The sequence below is a fragment of the Salvia miltiorrhiza genome, chromosome 6 (genome assembly GCF_028751815.1).
Source record: "Salvia miltiorrhiza cultivar Shanhuang (shh) chromosome 6, IMPLAD_Smil_shh, whole genome shotgun sequence".
NCBI lineage: Eukaryota > Viridiplantae > Streptophyta > Magnoliopsida > Lamiales > Lamiaceae > Salvia > Salvia miltiorrhiza.
Genome location: NC_080392.1, coordinates 44415686 through 44432758, shown reverse-complemented (window position 1 = coordinate 44432758; position 17073 = coordinate 44415686). Strand labels below are relative to the sequence as shown.

Here is a 17073-nt window from a genome sequence, read left to right as displayed (position 1 = left end):
CAGCATCTCCCATGGTTCTTGTTACAATTTGGGCAGGGCAGGATTCTTTGTTGGTTATCTCCTATCTGTCTAGGAGTACCCTTTTGGCTTTTGTAGCCTTGTTGCTGGGATGATTGCCCCTGTCATGGTGTCTTTTTTTTTTCGCTTGACAATTGTTACTGTTGTCCTCTTTTCTTTTTCCTCAAATGTTATGAGTTTGTGCCTGTGGAGGTGTTGGCATAGGCATCGTTACTGGTCTTTCTCTCGACATCGATGCCCTAATGTTTAATGCTCTTCTAAGCGCAGTGTAAGACAATCCACCATGGCTTGCCAAAGCCATCCTAATCTCGTGCCTCAGAGCGGCACAAAGTTTTTCAGCCCCTTTTTTTTTCCATCCATGTCTACTTGCTCTGGCGCATATCTCGACATATCACAGAACATCCTATCGTACTGAGTAACGATCATTACTCTCTACTTTAGATTGTAAAATCCACTTTTCTTCTTCTTGCGATAGCTTTGGGGTATATACTTATCATATATTTCTATTTTAGAATGATCCCGCGTAAAATTTTCTAATTGATCAACTGTCATCATTTTTCTCTGTGCTTTCCTTCCTGGTATGTAAAACGCAAATGAAATTGAAAATGCACTCAATAGCTCTTACCCAAGTCTCAGCTTTTGCTGGATCTCCTGTCCTACTGAAGGCAGGTGAGTTTTGTCGTGAAATAGTTCATCTATTCTATGTTCTAGTTGTATGGGTGATGGGGCTATGCTTTTTTTTTTTTTTTCTAGCCTTAGTACTTTCATTATCTTAGGGAATTCTCCTCCCTCTTCTTGGATGCACTTGTTTTGGTGGCATACTAATGAGTTGACATACAATCATCAAAACATACAGTTGTATATCATCACTTCTGTAAACCATTTCTTGATTCTCAAATCTTGCCCACACTCTTTCTCATGCAAGCATATAAGTAAACCATGGTGGAAGTGACTTGCCGCAAAAGACCGACAAGGTTGCTAAATAGACATAAGAAATTGCCTCGATGAGGACTTTTACATCAACTTATGAATCTAGATCTATTGATATATCCAAGTACTACACATGATGGACTAGCTGTATAGCAAAGTCATCACAAAGATCTTAATCACGGACTGCCCTGTGGACCAACATTTTCGTACTAATACTAATAAAAATAACTAAGCCACCATAAGGGCATACAAAAGCACACTACTACAAAAACGCTCATAGATAACGGATAAAATCCGTTATCTATGACCCCAAAAAACCGATAAGTATAGTGGTGATATCTATGATACGGTCATACATAACGGTAAAAAAACCGTTATGTATAGTCGTATAGATAACGGTATATGCACTCATACATAACGGTTAATATCCGTTATCTTTACAAGTGATACATAACGGTTCTTACCGTTATGTATTATTGTTTTTACCGTTATGTATTAGATATATATATATTTTTTTTTTCCATCATAGTTAACAGTTTTTTGCACTTTTTATAACGGTTTTAACGTTATCTTTGATAGAAATACATAACGGTTTTATGCATTTTTTATAACAGTTTTTTACACTTTTTATAACTGTAATATATATATTTTTATTTTCCTATTATTTATCTAAAAAATTAAATTAATAATTTTAAAACAACAAATGACATTGCCATCGATAACATATATTATATAATATCCGAAATATTCATACATTATCATCCAAATATAATGAAAACAAACACAAATATTCTAGTTAGCTATATGATTAATTAAAAAATATTACAAATGCGCGCAACTTGCTAGACATTTGAAACGACGTTCTCTGCTTCAGCCTTCTCTTTTGTAGTAGTCCTCATAGCTCATCGACTCCCATCTACTTGATCCGCCAAGATGATAAACTCAATTACACTAATGAGCTGGAGAATTAAAAAAATCCGGCAACATGTGAGTTATATCAAATATTGATGCATAGTAATATAACAGAATGCAGAATCTAAATCAAATTTGATAGATATATAAATATGATGAATGATTTTCTCAAAAGCAAGACATTGGTTTGGATTCAATATTTTGGTAAAAGGTTTTACAGAAAACACATAAGTAATCTTCAAGATCTCAATATTCTATCTATATTGTTAAAATGAAAAGAAGATTACCCTCCACCAACACGAGCGAGTTCACCTGCAAAACATAGCCAACCCGAGCTTCTTAAATAAAAGAAATATGAAAGATATTAACAACCTAAATCTTTCTATAACTACATAGGTAGTGATTCTGTATTCTACAGCAATACTCTTGGAAATAGAAATTAATAACAGAATTTTGATTTATTTTACCTAAACAAGGAAACTTGTGTGACATTGGAAGGCCACCACATCTCAACTGGATCAACCAAGTATTTTCTCAACATCTCAGCCCATCCATATCCCACCATCTGCAATTAGTCCCATCAAATCAAACACAACACACACATTAATTAATATGGAAAAGAAAAGAAAAGACCACACTTCAGATGCCTTACAAATTAAATGGCAATTTGGTTTCAAGATTTCATCACGTTGTTCAATGTCAATGCCTAGCTAGAATGACAACTAAAAATCATACACACCATCTATGCTTCATGGAATCAGAGCTATGAATATAAAAAAATAGATACCAAATCAAAGTACCAAAATATCAAATTTCAAGCTATCTGCTAGTCCTATGAAAATACTTTATATTTCATTTAATAATAAAAGCTTCACATGATTAAGTTTAGCAAAGAAGATGAAACTAAGCAATATTCCTTGTACCCAACTACAATAACAGAGTAAAATTCGAAACAAATTCAAGCAAATTTGTAATTCTAATTCCAAAAACACAAGGCTAATAATCAAAAAAATATCTAAAGTATTTAATTAATTAAGAAGTTCTTGGTTTCTACATTTTTTTTGTTAGTTCATGCTGTCGAAGAATAGATAGCTCACTCCTCAAATGTTCTCTAGCTAAATGACTTTTAATTGACACAAGGCTAATAAGAAAGTAGATTTACTAGCTTGTGATACAACATAGTGCCTACAAGTCAACTAGCAATGATCCTCATCTAGCTCACATTGTGCCTACACTCAACCAAATATTATCTTAACAACAATCACATACTCAAGCATCTTTGACCGAGCTTTCCATATTCATTAGGGCTTCAATTGCTCCATAACATAGTATAGCATGAATTACAGTCTCTAAATAAGAATCATACCAGCCAGCGTATATAAATGAAAGTCTAAACTTAATTAATAAAAGAGAATTCACTATCATGGTTGTGGCAAAACAGACGCAGGCCATCTGCAGAATGGGGGTCCTATAGATATTCAGATCGCAAATCAGTAATAACTGTCCAATTATTTCAGATCCCACATTTCATCAAACAACAAAGATCAACACAACAAAGAAATCTTGAGTATAGTTTGTGCGTGCACTTGCAATTGCGCGTGTGTGCGTGAATGACAAAAAAGAGGCCAAGTCAATCAAATCAGATTGTCTGAAACAAGAACCCATTTCAAATAAGAGTCTGAGAGAGCAGTGCTTACTTGAAGCTCTTGGAAAATGCAGTCAAAATGGATGGTTATCCCCAAATCTGCAACACGAAGAATACGAGCCTGTTCACCAAAGAATTTATATATGTGTGTGTGTGTGTAGAAATCGCAGTAAACAGGACATCCCCATTTCCAATAAAAAATATAACTTTATCCAAGAAATGATAAGAAGGGCACTAAAGAATTCACAGTTAATATGGGTAAACACAATAATATTATCTATTTCTTTGAACTGAGGGAATGGCTAATAAAAGGAAAGAAAATTGTATTTCTCATGAATACCTGTCTCGATGGCTTGGCCCACCAACGCCACATTTCATCATTCAAACTCGAATCCAAAAAAATGGGTTGGTTCTAAAACTGAATCTTGATAGCAAAAAACACACACAAACAGAAGAAGTAGTAGAACACCATATGAAATTATTCACATCAATTCCCAACATGGCATCAGCAACGAGAAATTATTCTGAAATTTAGAGATTAAATTAAACAATAGATAAGTGGTGATGGTTCAGAAGATAATAGCTCATCAAAACATCATTTGAGTTAAAAAGCTAAGCATTTTTCACAACATTTAACAATAAAAAATAGTAAAACTAAAAATTAAAAATAAAATTAGTGAAGACCAAATCTGAAATTAAAGAGAATGAGGGGAGAGAGAGGAGAGCAGAGGCGGCGGCGACCGCCAGCGCAGCGACCGCCGCGAACAGGAAAGATGGAGATCGAGATGGAGAACTGAGAGAATGAGAGAGAAATAGATCTTGAGAGAGAGAGAGAGAGAGAGAGAGAGAGAAAAGGTGTTACCTGAGGCAGGGAGCAGCTGTGCGAGGCGGCGGTGGTAGTGGCGGGATTCGCCGGAGGGGCGAAATTCAGAGAGGAAAGAGAGGCTGAAAACCCTAGAAATTGAGGATTTTGTTCTTGGGGAAAAAATAGGGCACAAAAGGGAAGGAGAGGAGGAGGAAGAACAGGGGCCGACCTCTTCGCGCCAGAGGGAGGCTGCGATTCAGGGCGGCCGCTCACCGGAGTCGACAGAGAATGGGGAGAGAGAGGGGTACCGTTTCAAACTTTAGAGAAGAATGAGACTGTGGGTTCGCTAGTGTGTATTAGGAAATTAGGATTTTAATTTTTTATAATATTATTAAAGTTAAAAATAAATATAAAAAATAATATATAACGGTCTTGAGACGCTCATATATAACGGTTAAAACAACCGTTATAAAAAGATGCTCATAGATAACGGTCGGCTTAACGGTTTTGTAGTACCGTTATGTATGTAACTAATAGATAACGCACAAACATAACGGTTTAACTCAAACCGATATCTAAGTGTATGGACAACACTACATAGATAACGGTTTTTTGTAAAAACCGTTATCTATTCCAAAAATGCGCTCATATATAACGGTTTTTTTAAAAAACCGTTATGTATGAAGTGTTATGTATGTGCATTTTTGTAGTAGTGGCATCAGAACAGTTATCATTTTCGAAATACATAAATAACGTCCTGCTAAGTACACAAGAGATGGTCTAGATGCATCACATGTTTGACACTTGGGTCGAGACATAAGTGTCTGACTGATTTAGTCTGGGAAATACATTTTGTCCTTAGGTCAAAGAAAATCTACTAACTGTTAGTAAATCACAATGAATGAAATTGTAGATGGTAATTAGGCTAAGTGTTTCAACAATTGCCAAACAATTGCAAGGAATAACCACGGGTAGAAATGAATTGACTAGAAGGTCGAAACGAAGTGACATAATAGTCTGAACCCGTTTAGCTCTTTCAAATGAAAGTTTAAATATGTAGGTTTACAGACCTATATATGATGACTACCGAGATTTTGGTCATGTGGACTGGCCAGGTCCAACACAATTACTTCTCAGTCACACGGAAATACTTTTCCAAACTTGGTAGGTAGGTCTTGATCATTGGCTGCAAAGGTGATTGGTATAAAGTCTCTACTTTCCTTTTAACATAAAAATCTATCCTTAAAATATTTTGGAGATTCTCAAGCTTGAAATCTAGTTTCTATAATCAACATCTTTTCTCAAAATCTTCTATAAGTGAAGTAAGATCTTTCAACTATATTCAAACTTGCTCAACAATCTTCCACTAAACGATCTTAATATAGTACTTCTGGTACTTAGTGTTCATTCACATAGCGCTTGAATGCAACCATGTAATTTGAAGCACTCTCTCATGCCCTTGTGAAATACCTTCTGAATCATCATACTTTCCATAAGAAAATGGACTTTGCTTCTCTGAGCATCTTTACAAGGTATGTGTCACCACACATAATACTAAGTCATGGAATGACCCTAGGTATCGCTTTCATTCTAATTACTAAACTGAATGTCCCACCCCAGATGTTCTAACCGGAAAAATGTCTCTGATAGGTTAAAGTATGTATACTTAACTTGAGTATACCTTTAGTGTCTCAATAGTATCTCAATCCCACAGCTCCAGCATCGAATCGATGTCGACGATTTTAGCTCTTATTAAGCTCCAAGCCATATTCGGGAACTTCCCCCATCTTAAGCACTTGCGTAGATTTTTTTTTTCTAATCAATCATAATGGTTGGTAATTGCTAATTACCCATGCCACAACTCATCATTTCGATTCGTAATAGGTGATCATAATCAATAGGGGTTCCCAATCATGTCTCGTGTAATGTAATAGGTAACTGTAAGCAAAGAGGTTCTGAATATCTAAAACTATAAGGTGACAGCTCTAATCGTAATATTATAACATCATAACAAAGCGTCATGACTACACGCGAGTCTTACTCAAGAGTTTGAACATAAATCATGAAGGTTCTCTTCATGCCATAACTGGTGATAGTTGAGGGGTTTGAAATGAGGCTTAGCTTATTATGTAACTGCTAGCTAATTACATAAGTCACACTCATCGCTATGAGCAATGTCTCACGTAAGTTCTTGTCGGGTAAGGCAATAGTTGGTTCGGTATTGTATCACGTGTAGATAGCCCGAATAAGGAACTATGCCCGTGTCACTGACTCGTGTGTGACACTCTTCTTTTAATCTCATCCCAACACTTCTCATTGAGTTCTCACGTCTCTTCAAGCAACATTTGATTTTCTTCATCTTTCTTGGCTCTTCACCATGGTTGTAGTGAAAGAGTTACTAGCTTCTACTGTTATTCTCGTAACAGTGATCATGCATTCTTAACGTATCTAAGTTCATTGAGATCTCTAATCAATCAATAAAGCATAAAACATAAATGTAAGCATCTGTACATTCGCATGAAACGTGAACTTTTCAAGGTTTGAAAGTCATTACCACTTCCTTTCTTGTTGAGCGTGACGATGCGATGAAGTGCTGAGCTTTTGTCGATTGACTCTTTTATACTAATATTCAAATTATGACTAATTGGATAACACTTGGATTCAGAGCAAACGAACTGCTCTGATACTATTCTGTCACGACCGGACTTAATTAAGGATAATTAAGTCGAGAAATCGTGACTAAGGGATGGAGATTAGAAGCGGGGGCAGAAAAGGGGGTGAGAAAATGATAGGGGATCAAACTTAACTTATTGTTAATGAAGGAGAAGAAGAGGACTTTATAAGATAATTGGAGTTTAATCATAGAGACTCAAATAAGCTTGTAAGTTCGGATGAATCCAACTTAACCTAAAGACATAGTACTTGAGAGCACACAGCGGAATGATATAATCTGATTACATGTATGAAGACATGTATCCAAGAGTTCATTTATTTAACTTATGACAAAAGCTCCGCTCATCACTTCATCTTCATCAACCACTGCTCAACCTGCACATTTAGAAATATATGCAGGGCTGAGTACGAGAGTACTCAGTGGGCAAGTATGCCTAAGTATAAACATAAACATGCTTCGTGAAACTGTAAATTGTCATGCCATCATAAACAGTACATCAAGGGAGTTTTAGCTAAAAGGCCCAAGCTTACTAAATTCATTTGTGATTCTTAAAGTTCGACTGCAGTCTAAGTTCTCATAATCTATCATATCTGAAGCTGTGTGCCGGAGAGGTGGCCACCTCTCACGGTCACTTGACCGGCCAACCCGCTAGATGACTCACGGTCACTGGTGTACACTAGCCCTGGCAGGATAGCTATCAATTGCTCAGGACCCGAATTCGATTACATAACTTGGCAAAGCCACATCAGATAGATATCATACTGAAATTGAAATATTTTATGGCAAGACAATACTTGAAATAACTTCAATTCAAAGGTTTTGTCATGAAATAACTTGTGCAACTATAATATGAAACTCATTCAATATATATGAAAGTAATGCCCACCTGATAGCAAAGACTCCTTGACTAGCTCTTACTCTTGTACTTGACCTTTAATCCTAGAGTATAAAGTAAGACTTTAACTCGAGGAAAAATTCTCGAATAAATGAAAATGCGTAATTTAACTATGCATGACTCATATTCTGTTGTTAAAAATCCAACTATAGTATTAAAGCTCGTCTTATGAGATCGGATTATCAATCTTAATTAATCCACTCGTCTTAAAGTTTGCTAACCCGCTTACTAATCTCATAACCTCGTTCTAAATTAAACCCATAATTAAAAAAAATAGTTAAATCTAATTAATCACTTAATCTAGACTTGTCTTTTATTGAACTAAAATAAATTGTGAAAGCCCCAATTATTAAATAAATCAGCCCACGAATACAACCCACTTTACTAAATAAATACTTGAGCTCACAATAGGAAATAAGTCGGCCCACCTATTAACTCCAGCCCAAGTAGCTAGCCCATCCTTATTTTCTTTTCTTCATTTTCGGTCTCTCTCTCCTTTCTCGTTTCATCCTCAAAGTCCGTCTCTCTCTCTCTCTCAATGTCACGGCTGAAATAGCCTTCTCTCTCAATACAATTAGCGCTGCCTCTGAAGTCCGCGCCGCCGGCGAGTCGGCGTCCTCATCCCCGGCGTCGCCTTCCTTTTGCTTTCGTCTTACCCTCTCCTTCTCTCCTCCACTTCTTAATTCAATTCCTCAATTCTTCAACCCGAGCCCTAGTTTCCACCATTAAAACCGCCGCCGCCGCCTCTGTTACTGGAGGCCCGGCGAGAGGTCATCGTTCTAAGTCTGCTCTTCTATCTGAAGGACCGGCGAAGCCGCACCTCTTGACTGTTCCAGCCGCCGCCGCGGCTCCTGATAATCCGGCCAAGTTCAACGGCCCTGCCCTCTCTCTACTCAAGTCAGACTCAAGCATGCTCAATCGAAAACAGGAACCGAGCCCTAACTCCTTCCTTTCTCAAATCGCCGCTGGGACCGCCGTCCTATGCACGGGTCCGACGCGTCATTTCTTATCGTCGTGGTTCGCAATCCGCCGCCTGTCTCACCCGAAGACTCGCCTTTGTCGGCGATTCCTCTGTCTCGACGGGGTCAGGGCAGCCATCCTCCGTCCGATTTCAAGTCTCTCACTCACACAGGTTTAAGGTGTTCTAAACGAAAATCCATCAGTTTGGTTTCTAGTGTTATTCCAGTTGGTGCAGCCCATAAATCATCTTGTTTCCTATTTGATTATGCAAGAGATTAAACTAAGCATGTAGTTGTTTCTATATCATAGGAGTTCTTACTGACTTCGTGATTGCTAAGCCCCTTATGCATATATACTCATTGTATACTTAGTATTCATTAACTGATCATGCTTGTTGGATGAAATGCTAATGGATTGAATAAGGGAGCTTAGTATATACCTGTTGATCCTTGTGTTTGGGTGGCTGCTGTGTGATTGAATCAGTGGATTTCACTCTAAAGTTTGGCAGAAGAGCAATGAATGGAGTTCCTCCTTCACGTGGGTTATTTGTGCAGAATGGAGGGGAAATGAGAAGTGAAATGGAAGAGAGTTGCTGCTGATATGTTTGTTTGAAGGAGTGCATTAGTAGCTATACTTGAGTAGTCTACAGGGTTGGTACAACAGTAGAGTGGCTGCTTTGAGCCCTTTGTGTACCTTGTGTATGGCTGGAGAAATGGAAAAGTGGCTTGCTGCAGAGGTAGAATAGCTGTTGCTATTGCAGGGAAGGGAGTAAGCTGCTGCTGCAGCTATTCAGTACATTCACACACTTCCCTTTTTTTTCTTTTTCTTGCTAGCTGGTGTTGTAATAGGTATGTAGGAAATGAGTGATTGTAAAGTTTAAAAAGTTGTGGTGTGACTAATAAAATCCTTCAGTATCTTGATAAAGCGGTATCTGATATTAGTCCCTGGGTCTTGCTAATATAGCGTATCTGTAATTCTAATCCCGGGTTTTGTTAATAATACTAAATACTCTAACAATTCTCGTATTTCGATAGCTGACTTTTCGTCTATTAATATCGTGACTCGTAGAATAAATCTAAATTAAGTCCGTAGATTTAATTCACTTCACAATTCGGAGTAAACTCACGACTCAAGTAATAAAGTTAAATAAATAGAAATAATATTTCTATTACAAATAAAATAATAACTTGACTTCGCTAAGTCAATTATCATTCTGAAATAAATCATTGACTACTCAATAATTCAATCGTGGTCATCTCAGGTAATGGCATCTAATTCAGAACTCTGAGCTGAATATTAATCACTGGATTAAAACAACTGAAAGATGTAATAAATAAATATTGCATTTATTGTTCTTAATCATAAAATAAAATAGCGGGCTATTACATACTACCCCTCTTAACAAAAATTTTGTCCCGAAATTTGCATATCATTGCAAAAAGGTTCTGGGTACTCTCTCATCTTAATTTCTGTCAGACTATTTCAATCATCTCATTCATCGTGTCTGGTCCTAAAATTCTCCTTTCACCTACTTTATCTCAGTAGAGTGGTGATCTGTATTTTCTTCCATGCATTGCCTCATAAGACGCCATATTGATTGTTGCCTGATAACTATTATTGTAGGCAAACTCAATCAATAACATCACTGTTCATCACTTTCACCTTTGTCTAGTACTACTTTTAACGTGTCTTCGAGAGTCTGAATTATTCTCTCAACCATCTATATGTTTGTGGGCAAAAGGTGGTACTGAAATTTAACCTTGTGCCTAATTTCTTCTACAAGTTCATACAGAATCCAGATGTAAACTTCGAATCTCAGTCCAAAGTGATTGACACGAGCATACCGTGGAACGCACAATTTCTCAAACATATAATTATCCTAATTTGTCTGATCCGTATGTGATCGGTATTAATATAAAACGAGCTCATTTCGCAAGTCGCTCCACTATTACCCAGATGGCAGCACTCCCTCTTTTCGACTTCGTAAACTAGTCACGACATCTGTTGCAAAGTGCTCTAACTCCCATTATGAAATCTCCAATGGTTGTAATTTTTCATATGGTCTATGGTGCAAAGCCTTCACTCGTTGGCATGCTAGGCATCTCTCAACAAGTGTAGCTATATCTTTCCATCGGAATTCTTCTTTCAAGTCTTTGTACATTTTATGCTTCCCGGGTGGCCAGTATATGGCGTGTCATGAGCTTCGCTCATTATCTCATCTCTGAATTGTTCATCGTGTGAACACACACAATCTTTCCTTAAACACCACAACATTACCTGATGCTTTGTAGCAACCTCTAGGTGTGCCTGATCTTATTGCTATACGTAATTTCCAAGGTCTCATCATTTGTTTGCGCTTCTAAAATCTTTCTTCCCAAATCGAGTGTTACTACCATCGTTGCGATAATCCCTTCTACAGATTCTGGTGGTTAAACAACTTCTAAACTTATTCTACAAAAATCCTTCATGAGTCCCTCATCCCGAGTGATGAGAGATCCCAACTTAAATTGAGTCTTATGACTCAAGGTATCAACTACCATGTTAGCTTTGTCTGGGTGGTAGTTATTAGCACCGCCATAGTCTTTCACTAGTTCGAGCTATCTCATCTGTCTCATGTTAAGATTCATTTGCTCGAAAAAAAAGTATTTCAAACTTTTATGGTTTGTGAACATCTCACATCTAAATCCATATAGGTGGTGTTTCTACTACAACTAATTCTAGATCATGAGTTGGATAGTTCAATTCATGCGGTCTAAGCTTTCATGATGCGTATGCTATCACTCTTCCTTCTTGTGTTAACACGCAACCGAGTACTTTCTTGGACGTGTATACACAATTCACCTATTCTTTGTCAGTCGTTGGAACAGCTAACGCTGGTGCAGTGGTTAACTTCTCCTTGAGCTCTTAAAATCTTTTCTCACATCCTTCTGTCCAAGAAAATTTGATTCACTTCTTTTGTAGTTGCGTCGTTGGTCTTCCTATTTGAAAAAAATCCTTCTACGAACCTCCTTTAGTAAATTACTAATCCCAAGAAACTCTTGATCTTCTTAGGGTTAGTAGGCGATCTCTATTTGTGTACAACTTGTATGTTGTCAGGACCCACTCTGATCCCTTCTCATGAGATAATATGTCCCAAAAATGTGACTTCATTGAGCCAAAATTCGCATTCGTTGGACTTGGCATAGAGACGCTATGTTCTCAACGTTTTTAAGACAATTCTCAAGTGTTTCTCATGGTCTTTCTTGTTTTTCGAGTAGATCAAGACATCATCTCTGAAAATTATGACAAATTTGTCTAAGGATAGATGAAACATTCGGTTCATGAGATCCATGAACACGACCGGTGCATTAGTCAATCCGAATGACACCACTACGAACTCATAATGGCTATATCTAATTCGGAAGGCCATCTTAGGTACATCCCCTGACCAAATCTTTAGTTGATGATACCCAATCCTTAGGTCTATCTTTAAGAATACAGTCACTCCTCTGACCTGATCGAAAAGGTCATTTATCCTCGACAGGGGGTACTTGTTCTTGAATGTCTCCTTGTTCAACTCTTTATAATCTATACACATTCTCAATGTGCCAATTTTCCTCTTTCGAAAAGAACGGTTGCATATCGACGAGATCTTCAGGAAACATCAAGAAATTCTCATTCGATTGTCACGTCTCTAATGCTTTTCTCGGTTCCTTGTTCTCCATGAAAATACACAAGGTAGTCCGAATATTCTTTCCTTATCATCTTTATTGCGTCGAGGGTGGAGATGATTGCCTCCCTCTTGCTCATGCTGATTCCATGGGAAAGTGTCAGTTCATTTCCAAGGGGTCGAAAAGAAATTTGTCTTTTGTTGCAAATGATGGTAGTTTGGTTCACAGCTAGCTAATCCACTCCTAAGATTACGTCAATGTCTCCCATTGGTATAACATACGAGTTATTCACCATGGCTTTGAGTGAATTTATGTTCAGCTTTAAGCTCAAGCATACATGTGCTATTGTTGTTGTTGTTGTTGTTGTTGTTGGCGTGGTTACTGTTGGATTTGTATACTGAAAGCAAGAACTTTATGCTTGTATACAATGATTCCTGTTATTCACTATTCTTATCTCCTATCTGATTGTGTTCATGATTGCATATGTATGTTCTTTATCTCTGTATAAGTAGATTATATGGTGTGTTGTAGATCACAGAAGACCATATAATTGGAATAACCTTAAGAGATATAATATGATCACAGCCGAAATAACTCTAGGACAAGTTATTGGTTTAGGCTGCAGTATAGATGGAAGTAGTTTGTCTTGGCTACTTGTCTATACTGGTACGTCATTACGTATTGATAGGACCAACAGTTGAGATGTATTCTTCTATCTGACTTAAGTGAAGAATCAAGATCTCGGTGACTCATAAATCTTAATACTAATAAGTATTCAGATATATATGTTAATTCGTATATCACTTTGACTTACTATGGGCGAGAGTTAAATACTAACTCGAGTACTCTGTATCTTGGGTGATAGCGGTTAATATATGATATTTGATTATCTGTATTAGTACCCGTATCCGGTATAGGATAATGACATCCCCTTAAGGAGCTCAATAAGGTTTATTACGCTAAACCCTGCAGGTTGATTAAGTTCAGGCGTAATAATAAAGATTGAGTGGTACTGCTTAAGGAATTATTAAGAGATTAATTAATTTAAGCTGTCAGAGCTCTAATTAATTAATGGATGTCGGATATTTTAAATACGGAGATTTAATAAGTCTAAATACAAGCCCCGACTCATCACCGGCAATAAAGGGGTAAGTCAGTATCGGTTCTCTAGTGGAATGAACTGATATTTATAAATTAATTATGGTCTGGGCTGACCATAGATAAATTAATTTATTTGAGGCCCATCTTTATTCCTTGTATCTGGTCCCTGGGCTGGCCCAATGTCTCCTAGCCCAAGTAGGGCAGAAAAACGCCTACACCCTAAAACTGGCGCCCCACTCTTCTTTCTGTATTATTAAATACAGATGTCAGCTCTCAGGAAAATACACTGATCAAAAATTAGGGTTTTGAGAGCAGAGAGGGGGCGCAGAACGTGATTGGCTTTTCTGTCTTGGGAGTTCTCATAGTTCGTTGTCCATCCAACGTTGGGAATTGAGCGGGATACAGTCGAGAAGATCAGAGCTGGAGTCTGAATCATTCGACGCGATCATCAACCATCTGTGCATCCGATTCTCAAGTAAGTTTTCCTAACACCTGTGTGCAGCTGTTAAATTCATAGGAGCATGTTAGGAATTAATCGTTGTATGATGAATTAATAATAATCCAAGAAACGATCATCGGGCAATCGAGTATTAATTCAATTTAATATTCCTACAATTGGTATCAGAGCCCAGGATTAATTTCTTGGCTCTATTATTAATTTGTGTACGATTAATAATGTGCGTTGTTTTTAACTGCTGTTGTTCTTCGTGGCTTGTTGATTCGTGGGATACGTCGGTTTGACGTTGTAATTGTTTTTCCACCACGAGAAAATCCGTGGTTAGATTAGATTTTCGAATTGTATTCGTTTTTCTGTTGTAATCTGTAATTATGGAGAACAAACGAAGAACACGAAGAACGGGAATGAGGCTTTTTGCCAATTCAAACTTTCCGGGCGACCAGCGGGAGCCCGGCACCGGAATCAGGCTGTCGCTGCCGCGCCGCTGGTGGGCGCCGCCGTGTCTGGTGCTAGCAGAATCGTTCTCGGCGTCTGCGGTTGGGGGCGCTCCGGCGTTCCTTATTGGCTCGACTGCCAGAGCGTGCGGACGGAGGGTGCGGCGACAGAGGGAAGTCGCGGCGCTGCAACGCTGGTGTCGGGTGGAAGCTCACCGGAGCAGCAGCGATGGCTGAAGACGTCGCCGGCAGGAGAGCAGCTGCGATTTAATCGCGCTCCATCTCCACCCCAATCTCGCTGGCGGTTGTTTCCCAGGGCGGAGGCGGCGTGCGGCGGCGTCATTGCGTGTGGGTGATCTGAGAAGCTGCCAGCGGCGCCGCTCTTGGCAGCAGAAAAGCTTAGGCGGCGCGAAAGTTCTTCAAAAGCCCTAGCAGGTCGCGGGTCAGAAGGGTGAAGAACCGGATCCGAGGCGCGGATCCGGGTACTGTTCACGGGTAGGACCTGTTGACTGCGGGTCTGGGTTTGACCGCGAGTTTGGGCCTTTTGCCCGGGCTGGGCCTGTGCGCTGGGTGTTTTTTTGGCCCAATCACGGTTTTGGCAGCTGCTGGACGGGCCTGTGCGGCTGGGCCGCGTGTTTTGGGCCTAAGCAAGGGCTGGTTCGTTTTTTCAGCCTGTTTAGGCGGTTTTGGGCATTTTTTTTGTCCATTTTTATTTATTTTATTTTCTTTTAAAATAGAATAGATGTTGGGTTTCCACGAATGGGTCACGAAGAATTTTTAATTCTTTAATTATGTTCTTTGCATGTCGTGGTTGTTAATCCCTTATGCTCTTTACCTGCTTTTGCCCGTCTTTGTTTATTAATATTTGTTTATTAATTGCGCTTAGACGAGCATGCTAGTAGGTTTGCCGTTTTCTTAAGCATGTTTTAGAATTCTGCGAGCATGATTTACATGTTGCATTCTAGAGAAGCATGTTTAGGTTTATGTGCTTGAGCATGAACAAACCTTTTGAAAGAAAAAGACTAAACAGTTTTAATAATTTTTAAAGCATTTAAAAATTATTATAAGACCTCCACATGCGGCCTCAAGACAAAGTGATTGAGAATATGAGTAAACGTCCACACGAACGTGGCTTACTTTGTATTTAATTTCACGAGTTTGTCAAGTTGAGGTTTCTATTAAAAATATTTAAATCCATTTAAGTAGTGGGAGCTATGCGGTAAACGTCCACACGAACGTGGCTTACTCGTATAATTCTCATGAGTACTTTAGAGGATGGAATTTAAATAAGATAACCAAGAGATTAAATTGAAAGCGGTATGGTCCTAGTGAGTATGCTAATTTCGAGAATTTAATTGTCAAGGTTAAATTGTGGTTATTGTTTAGATATCATTTCAAGTACAATGTACAACTCCCCAACGGAGTCCCTTCTTGAATATGATATGGTCTAGTTATAAGTCCAACTATTAATTTCTTTTGTCAAAAGGTTAAGTTGACATGGATAGAAATTAAACGACTAGGTAAATAGTCTGGTTGAGGAATTCATGTGTAAACGTCCACACGAACGTGGCTTACATGTGGAATTCTTTGAGCCGTTGGAGGTTTCACTAATATTGGTTTATCAAAAGGTTACAATATTATTGTTACGAACTATATGCGTTTCATGTTCTTACATGTTTATTTGTTTACTTTCAGATATGTCTATGTCTCCGATTATTAACATTCTAGCAAACAATCCTCTCATCGGTCCTAATTATACCGAATGGAAACGCCATATTATGTACATACTTGACGCTGACGAGCACAGTTTTGTGCTTACCACTCCACGTCCCGCGGCCTTAACTGATGAGTCGACTGATGCGGAACGTGAGGCGCATAAAAGGTGGCATAAGTCGAATAATATGGCCAAGTGCTATATTATGATGACTATGTCGCAAACTTTGCAACTCCAGCATCAGGTCATGGATGACGCGGCAACCATCATGTTAAACCTCAAGGAGGTTTATGGGGAGTCCGAGAGGTCTGCTCGCTTTAACTTGATGAGAGAAATCTTGTCTTGTAAGATGAGCGAGGGCAGTCCTGTGCACGATCATGTCATGCATATGACAAATTTGTTTGACAGGCTTGATCTGCTAGGAGGGGGTATCGAAGGCGAAGCCAAGGTCGATATCATCCTCAACACTCTCCCCAAATCCTATGAGAACTTCCGTCTCAACGTCGTTATGAGTAAGGCCAACTATACTCTTAATGAGTTATTGAATGCTCTAGTTACGGCAGAGGGAGTCATGGGCACGCGCAATGGGAAAGAGGTCCTTGTTGCTGCCAAGGGATCTGCTTCTTCGTCGAAAGGCGGGAAAAAGAAGTGGAAAGGTCCAAAGGGCAAGCATGACCATGAGGCTAGTGGGAGCGGTAAAGCCAAAGCAGATGGCCCTACCGGCGGCGTGAAGAAGCCAACGGGCAAGGGAAAGTGCTTCAAATGCGGCAAGGTTGGGCATTGGAAGAAAGATTGTCCAGTGCTCAAGGCAAAGGGACAAGGTACGTCACAAGTTTTAGTAACTGAAACATGTTTAGCTTCGTTTTCTACTCATTCAT

General features: G+C 38.7%; 1 long non-coding RNA gene across 2 annotated transcripts; it reads right to left on the bottom strand.

The window, feature by feature from the left end:
* Positions 1–1657: 1657 nt before the first annotated feature.
* On the bottom strand, positions 1658–4679 carry LOC130989860 (uncharacterized). 2 transcript variants are annotated; one of them, XR_009090766.1, is made up of 5 exons: positions 4368–4679; positions 3558–3604; positions 2328–2425; positions 2148–2172; positions 1658–1907 (listed from the first exon to the last, which is right to left on the bottom strand). It is a non-coding gene; the product is annotated as an uncharacterized LOC130989860 (long non-coding RNA). The 2 variants fall into 2 exon arrangements; XR_009090767.1 differs by having other exon boundaries at positions 1658–2172.
* Between the last annotated feature and the right edge of the window lie 12394 nt (positions 4680–17073).